This window comes from Syngnathus leptorhynchus, unplaced genomic scaffold, assembly GCF_054491065.1.
Source record: "Syngnathus leptorhynchus isolate UIUO unplaced genomic scaffold, UIUO_Slep HiC_scaffold_565, whole genome shotgun sequence".
Classification (NCBI taxonomy): domain Eukaryota; kingdom Metazoa; phylum Chordata; class Actinopteri; order Syngnathiformes; family Syngnathidae; genus Syngnathus; species Syngnathus leptorhynchus.
In genome coordinates, this window is record NW_028232465.1 from 2,976 (window position 1) to 24,425 (window position 21,450).

Genomic DNA, 21,450 nt, shown 5'->3' on the forward strand with positions numbered 1-21,450 from the left:
TTCATCAACTAAATTATATTCGTCTTCTCCAATATATTTTTCTTCTCTGACACTATAATAACCAGTATATTTTCCTCTATATATTTTTCCTAATTCTAATAATTTATCAAATACACTATTAACATAAGTTTTATGTATAAAAAGATCTGTATTATATTGAAAACTTCTTTCTAAATTACTAAATACTTCACTAGAAAACTGATCTCTTCGCATTTGCAAATAATCACTAAAAGTAAATTTCTTATAAGAGTTATTTTTTAATATAAAGTCCATATAACTTTTATAAACTTTTTCTCCATGTTCATCTGTACCAGTGATTACTACCTGATTTTCGCCAAGAAAATTAAACAGCCTTGCATACATTGCGGCAATAGCAACATTATACTTGTGTCCTATATGTGGTTTGCCATTCACATAAAACAAAGGGGTAAAAATTAATAGCATTTAATTTATAATTTAAGTTATATTACCAAATATTATTTGACAATTAAATAAATAAAAATAATATGTCTCCAATAACTTCACAAGAAAATAACAAAAAAAATACTAATGATATTCCGTCTAAAATTGTAAGATCATTTAGTGAAAACAATATACAAGAATTACAACAAAAAAGCGATAAATATTTAGAACTTATATTAACTGCATTAAGCAATATAAAGAAAACAATAGAAGATGCTATGAATATATTTTCTCCAAATAAAATACAACAAAAAGCTGTTGAATCAATTGAAAAAGCAAAAGAAGCAATAAAAGAACTTACAAATAAAGGATTAAATTTACTGAATGTTTATGAAAGTTATTATATTAAATTACACTCAATTAATAGAATTAATTATGCTAAACAAAGACAATTTGAATTAATACTTTCAGATGTAATCAGTAATTCAATATCATCAGGATATTATAAAGATGAAATAAAAGACAATAGTTCTGAAGATAACAAATCTGGTGAATTTTTCTTTGTACATTACAATATAGTTGATGAATATACAGAAGTATTTAATAGTTCAATAGAAATATTACAATCATTGTTACAAAAAGAAAACTTCAATAATACAATTGCTATGTCAGAAAACATAAATTCATTTTTAATAAAAACTTTGCAAGAATTCTATTTAACAACTACTAAACAATATAAAGAAAAAAAAGTACTATTAATATCAATAAAAGATGGACTATCAGATATAATAACAAAATCAGAACAAAAATCAGTATACAAATTTGATATATCAGATTATCCGATATTAGAAATTCTAAAAATAATAAAAAAGAATAAATGTCTTAAAATATTTAATACGGAGAATCCAATAAGACAACAAAAAATTAAAATTATCGGAGATAATGAAAACTCTGAACAACATGAAAAAGCTGAAATAGCTTTAGGGCTATTAGAAGATAAAAATGAAGAGTGGTATAAACATTTAATCGTTGAAACAATTAATTTCATCAGAAGTCCAAACTCAAATATACTATTAAATGCAAAAGAAGAAGAAAAATTATTTCAAATAATTGTTAGTTTTATAGTGGGAGTACATTATAGTATATATTCTAGTGACGATTTATCAAAGTCAGTTCATCGTTTATACAATTTCCTAAAATAAGCAATGCCAAAAAAGCTAGATAGATTACATCAAGAACATATTGAACGAAAGAACGATGCTAGCTCATCTACAGTAAGTACACATACAAGCGATCAAGCATCTACATCACACTACATGAAAAGAAATAGCGCAAAATTAAATAGCAATACAAAAATAATCGCTAAAAAAAGAATTGCAAATACTAATCATATTGGAGCAAATAAAAAAAGAGTAAAATATGTTCTTGAATCTAGCGCATTTCAAACAGAACCGTCTAAAACACAATTATTTATAGAAAATTTGAAAAATAAATTAAATATAATTGGCGTACAAAAAGTATTGCCAGAACAACTAAGAATTGCTCTATATAAAAAATTTATTGTTTCTGAAAGAACAAATATGCATAATATGAAAAAATTAGAACAAATATTGCAATCTTGTAGAGAAATTATATCTAATACAAACCCAAATGTTATTTTTCCAGATGCACTACAAAATGTTTCCATTATCCATGTAGAATCAATGATAAATATAACTAAAGATATAAGAAAAAAAGTTAAAAAAGACAGTGCAAACATAAAATCAATACTATCTCAAAAACTACAAGACGAAGAAGTAGGTAACGCAGCATTTGCAAGCGCATTAGCTCAAAAAGATGTTATTGCTAACCTTCTAAGTATTTTTTCAAATTTAAAAATAAATCTTTTATCTCATAAATATGATGCAATACAAAGTGCTGTTAGATCTACAAGAATTCTTAAACATGATTTTTTAAAAATAAATCCTAGTTTTAATGAAAAAAAATAAGTATAAACACATCTCCTTCAATAATTGATACTTAAACTGTAAAATCTATCAAAATGGATTATAAAATTAATCTACCAAGTAAAAGGATACCTGGAAAAATAGATATACAGGCATTACATAAACTATACAAGTCCATAAAATTAAAAATAAATAATCAAAATTCTCAGCTGTATGTAGTACATGATGGTCCACCTTACGCCAATGGAGATATTCATATTGGACATATATTAAATAAAACATTAAAAGACATATTACTAAGATATAAAATTCTTATTGGCAAAAAAGTATCTTACTCAATAGGATGGGATTGTCATGGGCTTCCAATTGAGCTTGCTGTAATGAAAAAAATGAAAGAAGAAAACAAAGATACATCAAACATTCATATAGTTAGAGGAGAATGTAATAAATTTGCTAAATATTGGATGAAACAACAGTTAGAACAGTTTCAAGATATTAATATTATTCATTCAGAAGAAAAATATAATACAAATCATTGGGACTATAGTAATAATGTTCTTAAAGTTCTTTATCATTTACTTCATAAGGGATACATAAGTATAAAAAATAAACCAAATTATTATTCAATAGAAGAAAAAACTAACTTAGCATTTTCTGAAATTGAATATGCTGATATAAACCATTTGTCTGTTGTTTTTAAAGCTCAAATAGTTAAATCTAACAAAATGCTAATAATATGGACATCACAACCATGGACAATTTTTGCAAATGAATTATTAGCAATAAATAATCAAATAGAATATTGTTCATTTACATATAATAATGAAACACTAATTTCTTCAGTATATTTTGCTCAAAAGCTAGAAATAGAAGAATACAGTATTGTAAGCAATGAGTGGCTTTTAAAACAAAAATATTTCATAAAATCTATTGATAAAAATCTTAAAAGTATTGTTCATTCAAATATAGTAAATGAAAAAGAAGGTACTGGAGTATTGCATTGTGCACCTGCTCATGGATTTGAAGATTTTACATTATTTAACAATTACAACCAAGGAAAAGAAATTAAAAATGCAATAGATTTTAAAGGCAATCTTATTTTTTCAGAATGGGGAGAAATTAATATAATAAAAGATGGTAATGAAATTATTGCTAACGAACTTGAAAAACATAATATTTTATTTTCTAAATCAGTAATACAGCATAGATATCCAGTATCATGGAGAAGCAAGAAACCAATATATGCAATTTCATCTCCACAAATACTTCTTGAAATTAAAAAAGAAGATATGAATCAAATTATTAAGCTTGCACAAGATATAAATTGGTATGGAAAAGAAGGTTTTGAAACATTTAGAAAAACAATATTAGGTAGAAAAGAAGATTGGTGTATTTCAAGACAAAGAGCATGGGGTGTTCCATGTATGCTGTTTGTAAATAAAGTAACAAAAATAATATTAAATGATGGAAGAATAAATAACTATATACTTGAAAAAGTTAAATCAATTGGATGTGGATTTTGGTATGAAGAAAAAACTACTGATCTTATTTTAAATAAATTTGGATATGATTCATCAAAATATAAAAAATTAAATGATACATTGGATGTTTGGTTTGAAAGTGGATGTTCAACATTAAATCTTATGGAAATGCTAAAGAAAGATGGCCATCAAATAGAACAATCAGACTTTTGTATTGAAGGTAAAGATCAACATAGAGGATGGTTTAGTGCTTCAGCAATTATACATTATCTATACTATGGAACATTACCATTTAAAAATATATTGGTACATGGATTTATTAAAAATGAAAATAAAGAAAAAATTTCTAAATCAGATGAAAAAACTAAAGAGCTAAATAATAAAATTATTAGCAATAAGAATATAGATGCTTTAAGATATTTGATATTTTCTTCAGAATATGGTGATGACATAATACTTAATGAAAATAGTATTGAAAATTCTAAAAATATATTTTTACGTGTATACAACACATTAAGATATGTAGTAAACATGTCTTATACAAAGAACTCTAAGATAATATCAGAAGATTATTCAATTAACGACAAATATATAATAAAAAATATAATAGATTTAGAAAAATTATTTTTTGAAAAATTAAGTATTATGAAATTTACTGATGCTTCTAAGATTTTAATTAAAATGATTAAATATTTATCTGAATATATAAGAATTACAAAAGATATATTGTACTGTAAAAATACAAATACTAGCAGATATCAAACTTGCATAAAAACATTAGAAAATTGCACTCTTAAAGTAATGAGATGTTGTTATCCAGTAATGCCATCTATAGTTTGTTATATAGCACATAAATGGATGCATATTGTAGAAGAAGGAAAATTAATAGAAATATTAAACAATGTAACTTTAGTAAACAATATTCAAGCTAATGAAATTAAGATAATTGAAATGGCTTACCAAATTTATAACTTTATTAATCCTTATATTGATAAACTTAAAAAAGATAAAGTCATCAATACTGAATATGAAATAGGAATTATTTTAGAATCAGAAAATTATGAAAGATATAGAAAACATAAAGAAGAAATAAATGATATATTAGGAACATCTAAATTTCATAGTACACCTGAATGTAAATCAGAAAATATAATCATGACATTAAATTTAAATGAAAATATAAAAATCATGATTAAAGATGTAAGAAAAGTCTTTTCAAAATGTAAAAAGTGTTGGAAATACAACACTCATGAAGAATTATGTGATGAATGTGTAAAAACATAATGTGCAGAGTTATCTCTGCATTTACATACACTGCTAACCTCTAACGATGTTTCAAGCATATGGTTTAGAATTTCTTGTTTATGAGTTCTTAAATAATAAGCAGGATGGTATGTTTTAAATACCTTTATATTCATTAAATTTAGAAACTTTAATAAATTTTCTGATTGCCTACCTATACAATATATATTTTCAATTGATAAATTATCAATCAATTCTTGCCAAAAACTAGAATAAAATTTTATTTCTGCTAAAACAGGAGTTCTATTATTCTCAGGTCTCCAAGGAATACAATTAATAAAAAATATTTTACTAAGCATATCTGCAGATAAAAATATATTTCTTAAAACTTTTCCACTACGACCTATAAATATTCTTTTTTCTATATATTCGTTTCTACCTGGAGCTTCTCCAATTACCAAAGTATTACTAGTATAATTTCCTTCTCCCATAATTACATAATCAATATTAAATTTATATATAGACTTATCAAGAATTTTAATCATAAGTCTATTTAAAAACTCTTTATTTGTATGCACCAAATAATAATTTTCTTTCTTCGTGATAACTTTTTAAATTGCTAGATGAATGAATTCCATTATCACTTATATTTACACCAAATATTTTTCTAAAATGATTATCTTGACAATCATTTGGGTCTGTTGGTCCTATAAGATTTCTAACATTGTTTATAACGTTATCTCCTTCTGCAATACAAACCATTACATAACTAGATGATAAATATTCACACATACTATCATAAAAATTACAATTTACTTTTGATATATAAAATGATTGCCAAAAATCAAATTGAAGTTTTTTTCTAGACATATAAACAATAGAAATATTATTTTCTTTAAACTTTTCTGCAAGAATAAATTGAGATCCATTTTTAATAACAATTGGCTTCATAATAATTATTGTTTTTTCTCTTTTAAAATCTGAGTTATATTTACTTTTATTTTGAAATTTATTATTGTAATCAGTAGTTTTTTCTGAAGATGAAGATGCTTGAGAATCTTGTGTATTTATTCTTACATCAAGAGATGAAAATGCATCGCTATTATTTAAAGAATTTTCATCATGAATATTAAGTTCTTTTATTAAATCATTCATATGAACTTCTTCATATGGAATATTTTGAAGTAATAATTTTTGCTTATCTACTGAAATTTGGTTTTGAAAAAATAAAAAGTATTGTTTGCTTTTCAAATTAATTATTTCCATTTCAGAAGGAAAATAATTATAAAACATAATTACATCAGCATTATTAACATTAATCAATTTACAAGAAAAAACTACAGTAGCAATATAAGAATGCTTATGATCAGATTCAATAAATGGAACTACTGAATTTACATCATCACTCCAAAATACTCTTTTTAACGATTTAAAATTCTCATCATCATTACTTATTAATGTAACTTTTTTAACATTTTCTCTAATGCTATTTATTGCAAATGATTTTGCTATATTTTTAATATTTTCATGTTCGTTTCCATTAATATTGGAAACGATAATTTTAATCTTCATATGAATTATTAAGTACAACCATTAATTCCTTCATAAATTCAAGTAAGTTTAGTGAACTTAATCCTGCATAATATGGGGTATCAAAATAGTTAGCTATATCAAAATGAGTATATGTTCTTTTTTCTCTATTTTGTGCAAAAAATTGTATAAATTTATGTGCTGTAATAGATGAAGCACCATATCCTTTTGTAATATTAGCAATGTCAGCCCATTTTGTTTCTACTAATGGAGAAAGAAATATTTTATCATCAGGAAGGCATGCCATATATTCACCAACTTGTTTCTTAACTTGACTAATTAATTTTTCTACTTGTTCTGAATCAGAAATACAAACTCCATAGTCTTCTCCAACAACTACTTTTGCAGCTCCAGTTAATGTAGCCATTACCATAACATGTTTACAGTCATATTCTTTAGTTGCGTGATAAACAGCATCAGCTAAAATAATTCTACCTTCTGCATCAGTATTTAATACTTCAATTGTTTTACCTGATCTACTTTTAATTATGTCACCTGGTCTATAAGATTCACTACTAATAAAGTTTTCAACAATAGGAGTTACAGAAACAACAGGATTTTTAGTAACTAAATAGTATAATAATGCTGAATGAAACGCTAAAGCAGAACCACCCATATCAAAATGCATGTCTTGCATATAATTTGATGGAGTTTTAATAGACAATCCACCTGTATCATAAGTTACTCCTTTTCCTACTAAAATAGAATTTACAGTTTTGTTTGGTCCCAAATTTCCAAATTCACAAATTAACAATTTTGGAATATGTTTTGATCCTTTACCTACAGCATGTATTGCAGGATAATTTTCTTCTGTACATTCAATAATTTCAGTTTTTACTTCATTTTCAACTCCAAATTCTTTCAAAGTATCTAGCATGATTTGTGGTAGTGTATCTGGATTAATTACATTTGCTCTTGAATCAACTACATAAGAATATTTTTCAAATACAGATTTTAAAATTTCATCATTATGAGATTTATCATATGTAGGGACAAATCTTAATTCCACACTATCCTTAGAAAAATGCTTATGTCCTGAATAAATATATGCAAAAACCTGTATTCTTGCTGAGAATTCGGAACTTAAAGATGCAACATCTACTTCAATGAATTCTAATGAATATGTATTAGCGATTTTAACTAATGTTTTTGCTACTTTTGAAGCACTGTAAGTACTATCATCACTAGCATTAATAACTATAGTGTCTGATCCTTCTATAATAACTTTGTCTTTTTGACAACTATCATTTAACGTAACTTTAAGTTTCATAGACGATTTATTAATATTTTAACAGACAAGAAAAAGGAATTTAAAAAAATTAAAAAAAGAAGATTAAAGAAAACAAAGGAGAAGAGGAGATTCGAACTCCTGGTATATAAACAATATACGACGGTTTAGCAAACCGTTACCTTAAGCCTCTCAGCCACCTCTCCATTAATTACTTAATATTAATTATGAAATTATAACAAATATCAAATATATAAAAAATAAAATAATGAAATTTACATTATTAACAAATCAACAATTTGAATTCATTAAAAAATATAAATATCATCTTTTTATTGGAAATATTGGAACTGGTAAAACTTATTTAATAAGTAAAATAATCAATAAAATATTAAATAAAGAAACAATTGTATCTAGTCCAACATATCTATACTATAAAACTTATCATCACAATAACATCAAAATTATACATATTGATCTATATAGAATAGACAATATTAATCAAATAATTGAAATTATAGAATATTCACATGAATTTGATTATTGCTTTATAGAATGGGCTAATTTAATTGAAAATCATAATCAAATAAAAGAATATATTTTATGGAAAACTGAACAAAATATAAAAGAAGATTTTTTATTTCAGTTTGATATTAATATTAACTAATATCTAATAATACATGAAGAAAAAATAAACAAAAACCATAAAATTTAAACAAAAATAAACAATTGCAAAAGCAGTTGTGTAAACAATTTGATCTTGTAATAACAAGCATTGTTCATCATCTTTATTTAATTTATTTTCATCATTTAATGGTAAATGTACGCTACTTTCTGACTCATCTTCATTATCTAATGATTCATCTAATATAATTGACTCTAATGAATTTGAATGTGACAATAATTGATTATCTGTTTGTTCAATATCACTTAATATATCATCACTATCATATTCATTTATCATAAGTGCTAAATGACAACTTAAAATAATTTCATCATCACTTTGAGAAATTGACATATTAGAATTATTTAGTATATCTACAAATACAGAATCATCTTGACTTAATGTTTCTAAGTTTAATCCATTGTTATCTTGATTTGATGTTTCTGAATTTTCATCTAATATATCATCTTCATCATTTGTTAATACACATACATTTGATATTTTATTTAAGGTATTTATATACATGCTTATATTTATTAGACAATAAAATAAATCTTAAATATACAAAAATAAACTAAAAAAATTATTTCTAATGAAAAGCAAATATTATGCCTTTTTTAATTAATAATATTTATGACAATTTTTTTCTTATAAACATTAATGGAATCAAAAGCAATTTAAATGGAAGCAAAACAATAGATATAAATTTATATATGAACAATCTTAAAGCAATTATAAACTTTGAAAAACAATATTTTACTTTATTAGTTAATCTATAAAACCAAGTATTATTACTTTCTTTTTTTTGCGTAACTAAATAATCTTTATAATCATCTTCTAAACTATCATCTCCAAAATAATTTTTTTCATCATTTTCTATTGTTGATAATGCATCTAATATATTGTTTGTTCTATTTTTAAGATTACTTATATTTGATTGCAAATCTTTAATATTAACAAGCATGTTATCTAAATTTTCATCTAAACTTAAATTATCAATTTTATCAGAATCTTTTTTTTCCGTAGATACAAATATTGAGTCTTTACTATGCATAATAATTAGATTATATTTAACTTATTTAAAAAATAACTTAATTTATTTTTTATGATGAATAAATATCTTGATTTACGTTTTATGTCTTTTTTTTTATTGATTTTATATAACTATCTAATTGTTGTTGATCTTGTAATAAAAGAGATAAATTAGATTGATATTTGCTAATAACAATATCTTTTTGCTTATATATTTTTGCTAATTCTTGATATATTGCTAATAAATTAATTATTAAACTATTTTTTATTTCTTTTGAATTTATAAAATCAATCAAACTGTTTAAATAAAATATTTTATTAGATAAATCATTAATATTAACTACACATTCATCTAATTCAGCTATTAAAATATTAGTTTCTCCTAACAAAGAATTAAAATCTTTTGTTTGATCTATCAAAAATTTCTTATATTCATCAAATATTAATCTAATGCAATCTAACAAATCTTTATAATTATTTTTTTTATACGCTATCGCTTGAATAAAATCACTATATTCTTGATATATGACATTTAATTTTTCTGATTCATTAGCATCATTAAAACGCTTATTAAGAATTCTATTTGCAGATATTTCTAAAATTTTTTTAATTTTTAATTCTGTATTTTCTTGTGATTCTGAATTTATAAAATTAATAATATTTTGACCATAAAGTTTATATATTGGTATTTTAGAATTTAGTATTGGGTATTTAATATTACTTAATGCATAATATAGAATATTTGAATTTATTGTTTCAGAAGTATTCATTTTTTTAAAAAATACCTGACATGTAATGATATAGTAAAATCATCTGAAAATATAGTTAATAAATTTAATCCAATATATTCTCCTTATATAAGACTCCATTAGTTTTCAATAATTGAAAATAAATATACTTTTACATTAGATAACCTATTGAATAATCTTGAATTTACTGTTTAACAATCAATAATAAAATTAAAAATATCAATTGAAAACTTTCTATATAACAAAAAAATTATAATTGAAATAAATAATAAGAATAATGCCAATTATAAAGATTAACGAACCTTCGATTATTAGTAATTTATATTTTATTGAAAATATAGAAAGTGAAAAAAGAGAATTAACAGCAAATAAAATTATGATAAAAACTGTTAATGCAATTAAAGCATCAAAATTTGATATAAAACATCAAGCAAAAATAAATGTTATTCATGCTGATGCTGAAGAATTCTTGGAAACAATTATTATAGACGAAGAAGAAAATAAAAAACTAATAGATCAATCTAATAAATTAATAAATAAGGCTAAAATAAATATTAATAATAATTCTAATTTATTAAAAACAACTAACGTTTTAATAAATGCTTTAAAAGAAAGTAATTGTAGATTAAAAGATGTATCTAACAATATTTTATATTTAATGTACATTTTCACATCAATAAAAGATATTGAAAATAATCAAAAACAAACTTTAGAAATATATTGCAATAAATATGGAATTCCTGTTAGTTTATTAGAATTTGATGAATTAGATTCATCTATAAAAGAAGAAAAAGCAGAAATATATAAAAGAATAAATAGACAAAATTATAATAATCTTGATGACACAAAAGAATATACATTAAGAACAACAAATAATGAAATTTATTGTAAAATTCAAAATAATTATTTTATAAAAAAAATAAAAATTTTTCTTAAAACGATATTAAATTATATAAAAAATTTAGTTACATTTTTTATATGTAAAACATACAAAATATTGATGAAATTTATGAATAGTTTTAATTTTATTCTCAAAAATATAATTTAATAAGTAAATAAAAATTTACTTATTTTTCTTTTATTTAATTAACGAATATACCAACTAATAAATTCTTTAAATAACACAATACAGAAAATAACGATTCAAAAAAACCACATAAAATATCTCTAATATTTGATACAAGTAAATTAAAAATATCTATAAATACAAAAAGTAATTTTTTAAAATATTCCTTTAGAGTTAATGGTTCTTTTTTCACAAATATACTATTGTTGTCATGTTTATGTTTTTCTTTTAAAAGTGCATTTAATTTACTTACAAAAAAATTATACATATCTTTAATTTTTGATTTTATTTTTCTATAAACATTTGAACAAAAAATTTTAAATTTATTAAATGCACTTTTTTGTTTGGACTTAATTGATTTCTGCATTCTGTAAATACTCTTTTAAAGATAATTTTAATTTTTCTTTAGACTCTTTAGATAATGTAGATAATTGATTAACTAAAACACTATTTTCCTCTAAATAATTATAGGGATTTTAATAAAATCATCTAAATTATCAATTCCAACTAACTTAGAAACATCTTCAAAAATAGATTTAAATCTATCTTTATTTTTCATTAAAGAAGACGGATTATTTTCAACATCATCAATTGATCTTTGTATATTGTCAATGGTATCTATTAATTTTAAAATTGTAGATTTATCAAATCTATTTTCCATAATTACTTTATTAATAAAATTTATTACTAAAGTAATTAAAAATACTCTATATTGACTAATTTAATATGCTTTCAATATATATTTATGATGAAAAATATATATTTATAAATAAAATTAAATTTATAAATAAAAACATAATAAATTGCATATAATTATATTCATAATTTAAATATTAATACAATTATATTAACGTTTTAAAAAACACAATAATTTACTTAAAAAACAATATTATTTAATACATATAAACTACATTAATAATATAAAAAATAAACACATTAAAAATATGTGTTTATTTATAAGATTACATTCCCATGTTAGTTACCATTGCTTTTTCAAGCCTTGGTCCCAAACAAAAGATTGACATTTTTTCAGAACTTGATACATTTCTTATCATTTCTACTACAGTATCCTTACTAATTGATTTAAGTATTTCATTATCAAAATTAATCTTCTTCATTTTTCTAAGATTAAGGAAGTGAACAGCAAAATCAACTGCCATTATAGAACTTGAACTACTTTCCTTAATTTTATGAGCCATTATACTCTTAACAGCAGAACAGAATAAATCATCACTGATCTTAGTAGATTTAAGCGCATCAATTATATATTCTGAAAATGTTTTAACATTAGATGGGTCAACTCTAGCAGATAATTTTAACATTCCTATGCTATTGTAAATTACAGAATCGCAATGTACTTTTGAAACTCCAAATAAGTCTTTTGTTTTAGATGAAAAGATTGAATTATGTCTTCCTGAAATAATTTTACACATAATATCACCCTGTATTTTCTTATGATAGTCTTTAAATCCAGAAATTGGAACCGCCATTGCCACACATAAGCCTTTAGTATTTCTATAAGTGTATTTACTCTTTGGATAGAATGTATATCTTTTAAATGCTGTAAATATTCCAATTTTACTACCTGTTTTATGTCCATTAAGAAATGGTTCAATAAAGTTAGCAGCATCTCTTACTTCCATATAAGTAGCAATAACTATAACAACATTTTTAATGTTGTAATATTTACGATAGAAATCTTCAACATCACTTTTTGTAATAGCGTTTATTGTTCTTATTTTTCCTTCAATTGGTTTACCTATAACCTGTCTAGAAAATGTATGATCGTGCATAATATTATGAATGCTCTCATTTATATCATCAAGCTTTGTAAATAAATCATTTACAATAATTTTCTTTTCACATATTACTTCTTCTTCAGATACTACTAAGTTTTCAGCAATTTGAAGAAGACATTTCAACATAGATTTTATATCGCCATCTTTAGACTCAATATTGAAATATGAATATTCTCTAGAAACTAAATATTTTACTTCTGATCCAATGATTTCCATGCCTATAATTTGCTTTTCTTTTTTAAGTCCTCTAAATAATAATCTTGACACCATATTGGCAAGACCATTCTTGCCTTTAAAATCATTTGCAGAACCTACTTTATACATTAATCCTACAGTATTTGTAGTGAATAACTCATTTTGTACTATAAGCACCTTATAACCATTTATGCTCATTAATTTCGTTTTATTGTTTAACACCTTATCAAGTATTTTGTTTATAAATTAAAACAAATATTATTTATTTTTTCAATAAAAAAATCGTAATGAAAAACATAATAAATAAAATGATACATTTAGGGCTTTTGTTTCAAACTAGTATAAATCAAAGTCACGATACAAAAGAATATATCCATAAAGCATGCTATTGGGGAATTGATCCTACAACAAATATGATCCATATTGGACATTTAATTAATTTGATTTCGCTTAAAATATTACATGATCATGGGATAAAAATTATTATTATTATTGGTGATTTTACTAGTAGAATTGGAGATCCGTCTTTTAAAGAAAATACAAGAGTAAGTCTTGATGAAAATACTACTAAAAACAATGGAATTTATATACAAAAAAGCATTGAAAATATATGTAAAAATATTGGATTAGAAGTTCTGTTTTTAAACAATTCAAATTGGTTAAATATGACAATGGAAAATTATCTCAAAATTGCTCAATACTTCAATATAAAAGAAATTGTAAATAGCAAAATATTTAAAAATAGAAATGACGCTAAAAATCCAATGTATTTACAAGAAACATATACTCAACATTTCAAGCATATGATTTTTTGCATTTGTACGAAAAATATGGCTGTACATTACAAATTGGTGGACAGGATCAATGGAATAATATGCTATCAGGACAACAATTAATTAGGCAAATACATGCAAAAAATGCTAACATAATTACTGTTCCTTTATTAACAAATAACAATGGAGAAAAAATAGGAAAAACTACATGTGGAAATAATTTTAGTATAGATCCAAATACAAGCAATATATTCTTAATAAATTCTTCTTTAAATAAGCTTGGTGATAACGAAATATTTAAACTTGCTAAAATATTTGATTTAGAGTCAAAAATCAATTTAAAAGAAATAAATATTACACAAATAAAAGAAGAAGTAATAAACAAAATTTTAAAAATGCTTTATTGTGAAAAACAATTCAATGTATTTAAAAACATTCAAAAAATTACATCAGAAAAAAATAGTGTAGAAGAAATACAATTAATTGATTTTTATGGTTTAGATATATTTACAAAAATTAATCCAAAACAATTATTAAAAAATATGATTGGAGAAATTACTTCTAAACAAATTGAAAACATTATTAAAACTCAAAAATTAAATTTAAATTTTGAAACAATTAATTCAATCCAATCATTTTATCAATTATCTAAAAATGGATTAAATTTAATTAGATATAACAATTATTTTTATGCTTTTATCCTAAAAGATCAGATTTAATAGATGTAAGAGCTTGACTAGCGTTTTGTATAAAAGAAGTAGACGCTATAACTATTGGGTTTGATGAACTATTTGGAGTATTAACAAACTTATATTTTTTAGATATTTTTTTTTCTTCTGGTGTAAATGCAGATACAGCTTTTTCAACAAATATCATTCTTTTTTTAATCCAATTATTATTGATTATATTCCTATTAGAAACGCTAATTTTTTCAAGCAAATATACAATATAGTTACTAGCTGTACCAACTAATGCTTTACCCATTAACATCTTACTTCCACTTAGTAATGTATATGCTTTGAAATAACTTGCTACAAGAGATTCAATCATAGCACAAGATAAAAAGCTTTTAATTGCTTCTACTTGACTAATTTCTTTTGTTATCTTAGTTTCATCAATTATATCCTTCAAAATTTTATCAACAGATTTTGACATCATATATTCAATAGATGGAGCTTTCCCTTGTAAATTACTACTAATAATTAGATCATTTTCAACTATTGTGGTAGATGTTGTAAATGCATTAGAATTTTTCTTAAATATCTTATTAGCATTAGAAAAAAACATTAAACTTCCATCTCCTTCTGTTGCATCAACTAAATATCTTTGTTTTGGATTTCCTTTTACAAGCATTAACTTAGAAAAAAAATATCCTGGTAATCCATAAAAAAAATTTCTAATACTTGTGCTTACTTTAGTTTTAATTCCAATATCACAACCAGTAGAATTATTTATATGTATATTTTCACAATTATCTGATTGTATATAAATATCAGAATTAATCAGAGCAAAAGACTTAAAAGAAGATAAAATTTTTTGCATACGTTTTATCCTTAAAGATTTATCAACACCATGTTGTTCTCCACTAATTTTCAAGATTAAATTTTTAGTTTTTGGTAAATTTAATATTACACAACCTCTATATTTTGATGGCAGTTTAATTCCAATAGTACATTTAGGTAAAATGTTGTTAGGATTAGCAACTTTAAGAGAATAATTAGCGCCATAATCAAAATTTAAAGGAGCAGTATGACTATCTTCATCAAGTGTTTTATTATACAAGTCATCCAAAAGAAATAATTCTTTATCTTTAATAATTACTTTATTATTTTCAATGGAATCAATAGATGAATCATAATTTACCTCTACAGTTAAATCATTTATTTTTTCTTTAATACTTAGTGTAAAAATATCTAATGGCATTTTTGGATTTTCATAGCTCTTAATATAAAAAATAAATCTTTCCTATTAGAACTATTACATCCTTTGAATACTTGTTTACTTATCTTTGTTGAAAATATATTTGAAGACATAGATTTTAATTTAAATGTTTTAAATAAAACATCATTTCCAAAATCAAGCTGTCTATTCATCATAAAGTTTTTAACAATCCTATCTTCCATAGAGTGAAAAGTAAGAGAAATTAGAATTAATTCATTGTCAAAACAATTATCAATATTATTAAAAAAACTTATCATATTGCCAAGTTCATTATTTACGTACATTCTAAATGCTTGAAATACTCTAGCAACCGATTTAATATTTACATTATTATTGCAAAGAGAAATTGCATTGATTAATTCTTCAGTAGTAGAAATTTTTTTCTTTTGTCTATACAAAACTATATTTTTCGCAAATAATTTTGCATATCTCTCTTCTCCAAGATAATGAATAATTTTAAATAGTTCATTTTCGCTAAAATTATTTACAACATAAGCAGCATCTAACAATTTATTCTTATCATTAACAACCATACTAAGATTCTGATTTTTCATATAACTTAATCCATAGCTATCATCTTGTATTTGTTCCTGATGAACACCAAAGTCTATAATAAGAGCATCAAATAATATATTTTTTTTAGTACAAAAATCTGAAAGATTAGCAAAATTCTCATGAATAAAAGTGCAATTAGGAAATTGTTCAATTCCTTTTGTGATATTTTTAGAGTCGTAATCCATTGCAAAAAATTGAGAATTTGGAAAAGTATCAATCAATACTTTTGTGTGTCCTCCGACACCAAAAGTACAATCAATAATTTTATTAATTTTATATTTTTGCAATATTTTAGCAATTTCAGTTGCAGCTAAAATATTATGTTTCATAATACTTAAGCATTAAATCTAAATTCATAAGATTTAACAAATCTTGAAGAATTCTGAATATTGTAAATATTAAGTTTTTCCATTCCATCAACTAAATGAGTTCCTCCACAAATTTCTAAAGAGTTAATTGATCCATTAGCATTAACAATACTTACTGTATTAATTTCTTTATGGTAGTTTTCAAATGGCAAAAACTTATATCCACTATCAACTGCATCTTGAAACTTCATTTTCTTTATTTCTAAATTAAATTTACTATTATAAACATTATTTAAAATTACTCTATTTAACATATTTTGTTCTTCTGGATCACTTAATAAATTAAATCCATATACTGAAAAACGACCTTTATGTTCTTGAATACTTGAGGACACTTGACATAGTTTTTGATTATTAACAAAACTTAAAAGTTCCATTAAAATATGATGTGCTGAATGCATTCTAGAAAGATTTGTTCTTCTACTTTCATCTAATTTACAAATTAAACTTTTGTCTACATCAAATTTATTTATTAATTTAGCGTGAACAAAAATTAATCCTTTATTATGTTGCACATTGTTTACTTCTAAAACACAAGTTTCTCCTTGAAAGAAATGACCTAAATCATGAGCTTGACCTCCCATAGTTGGATAAAAAATTGTAGACTTAGAAACAATTATGTAATTATCATCAACATTTAAATCATTTGTTAATTTCATATTTGCATCAAAAACATAATAATTTTTAATTTCATGTTCGTAAGCATCATATATAAACTCTGTTGATTCAATTGATTCACAAACAGGATTAATAATAAATGATTTAATTTTACTATTGTTTCTTTCTTCTTCAAGATTTTTTTCAAAATCAAATTCTTGTGGAATATTAATATTATTAATTTTTGCTATGTCTTCAATAATTTCAAAATTTATTCCATAAGTACTATACATATTTACGCATTCTTTAACGCTGATACTATTTTGATTTTTAGATAATAATTTTTTAACTATTAATTCGCATCTATTAATACATTTTTTTGATAAATCAATTTCATTTTAATAACATGCTATTAAGAGATTGTTCATTATAAATAATTCCACTACATGCATCCATAAACTTAAAAATAGTTAATTTCTGTTTTTCTAAATAAATGCAATTTTTCTCATAAATTTTTTTAATATATATCCTCTTTCATTATTAGAAATTGGAATATTTGAAGAAATAATTTTATCTGAAGCAATTATATGATCCAATAAAATATATAGTTTTTCTTTGCTAATAAATCCAAGTAAAGAAAAGAATCTTCTATATTCTTTAATACTAAAATAGATGTTAATCTTTCTTTTATCATATTTATTCTTTCTAATCCTCCACCAGTATCTACATAGCTAAAATCTGAATCTATAATTTCACCATTATGCATTTGCTTGTTAATATTAACGATATTCCAAACTTCTAAATTATTAATTCCATCATCGTAATATATTTCTGTACAAAAACCACATAATCCTTCTGATTCTCCAATTTTCCATAAGTTTTCTGAGTCTTCAGTTATTTGAACATCAGGAAAATTATTTTCCCATATTTTTCTAAAAACTAAACAGTCAGGATGTACAGTAGCTCTTAAATGTTTCTTGTTTAACACAGTGCATAAAAACTCAAAAACATCTTTTAAAACAATTTCTAAATTAGCATTTTTAATTTGAAAAATACCCAGCATATTGAAACAAGACATATGAGAATTAGATGTTCCAACATTGCTAATGTCATTATGTTTTCCATTTACACGTAAACATGTTTGAACTGTAGCAATTTTTTCTATATTGCTATCTTTTGTAAATAATCATAAATTCCTGCAATCCCAGAATTTGTATAAAGAATATTTCTTGAAAGTGGATTAAATATTTTTTCGTTTAATAAAGTTGAATAACCTCTTTGTGCACAAAAATTTAAAATTTTAATTTTAGTAAACTAACGCTCATGAGAATTTAAAAAAAATTATAAAATATATACTACTGACGATAAATTAAATTTATATATACATAAAATGAAAAATTATAGGGTTGAAATGCTTTCTGCGCATTTTTGTAAAACAATTAGAAAAAATGCTTTATTGTTAATATCTCTCTTTTTGATACATATAACTTTTTTATACGAAGTAAATTTAAAACAATCAAATATTACAATTACAAAAGCATTAACAAGTAAAAGTGCAAGATCTATTAGAATAATGTACGTAATAAATGGATGTGAAATATCAAAAAAGTTTATAGAAGCTAACAAAAAAACAATTATAAGATTGTTGAAAAAACATATAAAAATGGCTAAATTTCCAAATCTTATTTTTAAATATGATGATGAATATGAAACTTCTATAAATTCAAAATACAAGAAATAAACGAATAATGATTATTTCTCTATGGAAAAAAAGAGGAATATCTTCGCTAGAATTATATGAATATGCAAAAAGATATTTTAAATGTGGTCATGCAGGTACATTAGATTATTATGCAGAAGGAGTTGTTCCACTTCTTACTGGAGCTTCTACAACAATGCAAGATAAAATTCACCTTTTTCTAAAACTTATTTTTTTGGTTTTATAATTGGAGTTGAAACAGATAGTCTAGATATTGGAGGAAATATAACTTTAAATTCAAATAAATATATTAAAGCAATTGAAATGAAAAGAATGCTTGGTATATTTCAAAGCAAATATAACAATAAAGAATATAATCAAGAAAGTCCAATATACAGTGCTAAAAAACAAAATGGAAATTCCAAATTATAAAAATAATATAGAAGACATAAAAATTAAATTTAACAATGTAAAAATATATAAATTAAATTTTTTTTTAATATCCGATAATATTGCATTTGGAGAAGTTCAATGCTAGCAAAGGATTCTATGTAAGGTCTCTTGTAAAAGAAATTGGAGAATTTCTTAATGCCCCAGCAACAACAATTGAAATCTGTAGAACAAGTATTGGTCCTTTTAATGTTATTAATTCTATTAAAGTAGTAAGAAACTCATGAACACTCAAAAAAGAAAAGAGTTAAAAGATTTAAGTAGTAAATTAGCAAAACAACAATCACACCAAACAACAAATAAAAAAGATCATTGTTGTAAAGTTGCAATATCTAAAACATCTGGAAAAATAAAAGCATTAGAAAAGTATTTAAAATCAAAAATAACAAAAAATGAATAAAGAAATAACGTTTGATTTATTTCATAAAAAATGTGTTTTAGTTATACGACCAACAAAATGTCCAACGTTTTCAATATTTTTTAAAATTGGAAATACATCTATGTATATATTTATATTCCATGAACCAAACTTACCTGAAGAAAAAATAGACGCAATTAAACAATTAAAAGTTATTTATCATAAGAAAAGAGTATGCGAATGGAAGAATTCCAAAAAATAGATCTAGAAGAGAACTATTTTCAAATGATATTGATATATTAATTGCTAGAGTTGTAGACAGAAGTATTAGAACTCAAATTCCATTCTTAAAAAGAAAATTTGAGGTAAATATAATGGTTGTAGATCAAGGAAATGAAGATATATTTGTTGCATCATCATTAGCAGCAAATATTGCAATAAAATGTCTAATTGGTAAACATTATAATCTTAATCTTCTTACAAAAATTGTTTCATCTAAAAAAGGTATATTAATTAACGAAAAACAAGAATTAGAAGATTCAATATATAACTTTCTTTTTTCTCAAAGTAAAGATGGAATTGATATGGTAGAAATGCAAACAAATGATGCAATTGATAAAGAAATATTATTTGATCAAATACTACCTATATACAACCAAAGTAAAATAGAATTACAAAATATTGAAGAAAAATTATCTAATGTTATCAATGATGAAGCTTTAGATACACAAAATGAAATAATAGATAAAACTCAATATTCTCAATATATTTCTGAATATTATTCATTTATAAAAGAAGAAATAATTAAAAAGTAATTATGATGGAGGAAGAAAATTAATAACAAAATTAAAAAATATTATCTCCAATAAATTAGTAGAAGACAAAAATATAAATTCTAAAGAATGTAGTTTTGCTACTTCACACATTATTAGTAATTGCATTACAAAATATTATTTTGAAACAAAACAAAGAATTGACTAAAAGAGAATTTGAAGATCTTAGAGATATCAGCTATCATTTAACTCCCCTTAATAATGCTCATGGAAGTATTTTATTTTCAAGAGGTAATACACAAGTTTTAACAACTGTTACAATTGGAAAATTTGATGAAGATATATACGAAGAAGATTTACATTGTAGAAAATTATATGCACATTATAACTTTTATGGATTTTCTAATGGTGAAGCTACAAAAGCTAATATTATTAAAAGAAGAGAATTAGGTCATGGTTATATAATTGAAAATAGTGCAAATACAGTAATAAATAAAAAGATATTACAAAGTAATTCAATTAGAATTGTAACTGACGTATTA